Here is a 4,815-nt window from a genome sequence, read left to right on the forward strand (position 1 = left end):
CTCCGGGTTATGGCCTCCACATGAAAGGTGAGCCGGAGATTTTCTCGGTCGGCAGAGTTGAAGAGTGACATGAGCCGGCTCAAGTCAATCTGGGGCCTACTGTTGAGGATATAGACCTTAGAGTCACCCGCCAGGAGGGGCCGGGTTACTCGTAGGGTCGACGCCAGAAGCCCGGAGCCAAGTTTCAGATGATGGGCCAGAGATGGGCTGAGACCCGGATATAGCTTAAAGCCTGTAGTTACAATCATTGTTATAGTAGACTTGTAGTGTAAGGCAAGTATTGTTTAGAGTCCGAGCCAGACGCTCTTATGATCCGGCCGGGACTCTAAGGGCTGTTGGGCGTCAGCCTCCCTATATAAAGGGAGGACCCGGCAGCGGTTTAAAGACGAGAACAATCTAATCGAGAGCCGGGCAAAGCTGTTAGCTCCCTGGCGATCGTAACCCTAGACAATAACATCTCAAACTGGACGTAGGCTTTTACCTTCACCGTAAGGGGCCGAACCAGTATAAACCGTCGTGTTCCTTGTCCCACATAACCCCTTCAAGCTTCCTAGCTGCGATGGCTCCACGACTAAGTCCTAGCTCGAGGACATCTGCCGTGACAATTCCACGACACAGTAAGGATAACTTTGACCGCTGTCCAGTGATCTACTCCTAGATCACTATTGTACTCCCTTTCCAAATAGTGTAGGGTATACAATAGATCTGGTACACAGCATGGCATACTTTATAGAACCTATGGCCGAGGCATAGGGAATGACTTTCATTCTTTTCCTATCTTCTGCCGTGGTCGGGCTTTGAGTCTTACTCAATTTCACACCTTGTAACACAGGCAAGAAACTCTTTCTTTGACTGTTCCATTTTGAACTATTTCAAAATCTTGTTAAGGTATGTACTCATTGAAAAAACTTATCAAGCGTCTTGATCTATCTCTATAGATCTTGATGCTCAATATGTAAGCAAATTCACCGAGGTCTTTCTTTTAAAAACTCCTTTCAAACACTCCTTTATGCTTTGCAGAATAATTCTACATTATTTCCGATCAACAATATGTCATTCACATAAACTTATCAGAAATGTTGTAGTGCTCCCACTCACTTTCTTGTAAATACAGGCTTCACCGCAAGTCTGTATAAAACTATATGCTTTGATCAAATCATCAAAGCGTATATTCCAACTCCGAGATGCTTGCACCAGTCCATAGATGGATGACTAGAGCTTGCACATTTTGTTAACACCTTTAGGATCGACAAAACCTTTTGGTTGCATCATATACAACTCTTCTTTAATAAATCCATTAAGGAATGCAGTTTTGTTTATCCATTTGCCAGATTTCATAAAATGCGGCAATTGCTAACATAATTCGGACAGACTTAAGCATAGATACGAGTGAGAAACTCTCATCGTAGTCAACACCTTGAACTTGTCGAAAAACTTTTGCGACAATTCTAGCTTTGTAGATAATAACACTACTATAAGTGTCCGTCTTCCTCTTGAAGATTCATTTAATATCAATGGCTTGCCGATCATTGGGCAAGTCAATCAAAGTCCATACTTTGTTCTCATACATGGACCCCATCTCAAATTTCATGGCCTCAAACCATTTTGCGGAATCTGGGCTCATCATCGCTTCCTCATAGTTCGTAGGTTCATCATGGTCTAGTAACATGACTTCCAGAACAGGATTACCGTACTACTCTAGTGCGGATCGTACTCTCATTGACCTACGAGGTTCGGTAGTAACTTGATCTGAAGTTACATGATCATCATCATTAGCTTCCTCACTAATTGGTGTAGGAGTCACAGGAACAGATTTCTGTGATGAACTACTTTCCAATAAGGGAGCAGGTACAGTTACCTCATCAAGTTCTACTTTCCTCCCACTCACTTCTTTCGAGAGAAACTCCTTCTCTAGAAAGGATCCATTCTTAGCAACGAATATCTTGCCTTCGGATCTGTGATAGAAGGTGTACCCAACTGTCTCCATTGGGTATCCTATGAAGACACATTTCTCCGATTTGGGTTTGATCTTATCAGGATGAAACTTTTTCACATAAGCATCGCAACCCCAAACTTTAAGAAACGACAACTTTGGTTTCTTGCCAAACCACAGTTCATAAGATGTCGTCTCAACGGATTTAGATGGTACCCTATTTAACGTGAATGCAGCTGTCTCTAATGCATAACCCCAAAACGATAGTGGTAGATCGGTAAGAGACATCATATATCGCACCATATCTAATAAAGTACGGTTACGATGTTCGGACACACCATTACACTGTGGTGTTCCAGGTGGCGTGGGTAGTGAAACTATTTCACATTGTTTTAACTGAATGCCAAACTCGTAACTCAAATACTCTTCTCTACGATCAGATCGTAGAAACTTTGTTTTTCTTGTTATGATGATTTTCCACTTCACTCTTAAATTATATGAACTTTTCAAATGTTTCAGACTTATGTTTCATTAAGTAGATATACCCATATCTGCTTAAATCATCTGTGAAGGTGAGAAAATAACGATATCCGCCACGAGCCTCAATATTCATTGGACCACATACATCTGTATGTATGACTTCCAACAAATCTGTTGCTCTCTCCATAGTTCCAGAGAACGGCGTTTTAGTCATCTTGCCCATGAGGCATGGTTCGCAAGCATCAAGTGATTCATAATCAAGTGATTCCAAAATCCCATCAGTATGGAGTTTCTTCATGCGCTTTACACCAATATGACCTAAACGGCAGTGCCACAAATAAGTTGCACTATCATTATTAACTTTGCATCTTTTGGCTTCATTATTATGAATATGTGTATCACTACGATCGAGATCCAACAAACCATTTTATTGGGTGTATGACCATATAAGGTTTTATTCATGTAAACAGAATAACAATTATTCTCTAATTTAAATGAATAACCGTATTGCAACAAACATGATCAAATCATACTCATGCTCAACGCAAACACCAAATAACACTTATTTAGTTTCAACACTAATCCCGAAAGTATAGGGAGTGTGCAATGATGATCATATCAATCTTGGAACTACTTCCAACACACATCGTCACCTCGCCTTTTACTAGTCTCTGTTTATTCTGCAACTCCCGTTTCGAGTTACTACTCTTAGCAACTGAACCAGTATCAAATGCCGAGGGGTTGCTATAAACACTAGTAAAGTACACATCAATAAGATGTATATCTAATATACCTTTGTTCACATTGCCATCCTTCTTATCCACCAAATACTTGGGGTAGTTCCGCTTCCAGTGACCAGTCCCTTTGCAGTAGAAGCACTTAGTCTCAGGCTTAGGACCAAACTTAGGCTTCTTCACTTGAGCAGCAATTTGCTTGCCATCTTTCTTGAAGTTCCCCTTCTTCCCTTTGCCCTTTTCTTGAAACTAGTGGTCTCGTCAACCATCAACACTTGATGTTTTTCTTGATTTCTACCTTCGTCGATTTCAGCATCACGAAGAGCTCGGGAATTACTTTCGTCATCCCTTGCATACTATAGTTCATCACGAAGTTCTACTAACTTGGTGATGGTGACTAGAGAATTCTGTCAATCACTATTTTATCTGGAAGATTAACTCCCACTTGATTCAAGCGATTGTAGTACCCAGACAATCTGAGCACATGCTCACTGCTTGAGCTATTCTCCTCCATCTTTTAGCTATAGAACTTGTTGGAGACTTCATATCTCTCAACTCGGGTATTTGCTTGAAATATTAACTTCAACTCCTGGAACATCTCATATGGTCCATGACGTTCAAAATGTCTTTGAAGTCCCGATTCTAAGCCGGTGCACTAAACTATCAAGTAGTCATCATATTGAGCTAGCCAAACGTTCATAACGTCTGCATCTGCTCCTGCAATAGGTCTGTCACCTAGCGGTGCATCAAGGACATAATTTTTTCTGTGCAGCAATGAGGATAATCCTCAGATCACGGATCCAATCCGCATCTTTGCTACTAACATCTTTCAACATAATTTTTCTCTAGGAACATATCAAAAATAAACACAGGGAAGCAACAATGCGAGCTATTGATCTACAACATAATTTGCAAAATACTATCAGGACTAAGTTCATGATAAATTTAAGTTCAATTAATCATATTACTTAAGAACTCCCACTTAGATAGACATCTCTCTAATCATCTAAGTGATTACGTGATCCAAATCAACTAAACCATAACCGATCATCACGTGAAATGGAGTAGTTTTCAATGGTGAACATCACTATGTTGATCATATCTACTATATGATTCACGCTCGACCTTTCGGTCTCAGTGTTCCGAGGCCATATCTGCATATGCTAGCCTCGTCAAGTTTAACCTGAGTATTCCGCGTGTGCAATTGTTTTGCACCCGTTGTATTTGAACATAGAGCCTATCACACCCGATCATCACGTGGTGTCTCAGCACGAAGAACTTTCGCAACGGTGCATACTCAGGGAGAACACTTTTATCTTGAAATTTTAGTGAGTGATCATCTTATAATGCTACCGTCAATCAAAGCAAGATAAGATGCATAAAAGATAAACATCAAATGCAATCAATATAATTGATATGATATGGCCATCATCATCTTGTGCTTGTGATCTCCATCTCCGAAGCACCGTCATGATCACCATCGTCACCGGCGCGACACCTTCATCTCCATCGTAGTATCGTTTTCGTCTCACCAACTATTGCTTTTACGACTATCGCTACCGCTTAGTGATAAAGTAAAACAATTACATGGCGATTGCATTGCATACAATAAAGCGACAACCATATGGCTCCTGCCAGTTGCCGATAACTCGGTTACAAAACATGATC

The sequence above is a fragment of the Triticum aestivum genome, chromosome 2D, assembly GCF_018294505.1.
Source record: "Triticum aestivum cultivar Chinese Spring chromosome 2D, IWGSC CS RefSeq v2.1, whole genome shotgun sequence".
Classification (NCBI taxonomy): Eukaryota; Viridiplantae; Streptophyta; class Magnoliopsida; order Poales; family Poaceae; genus Triticum; species Triticum aestivum.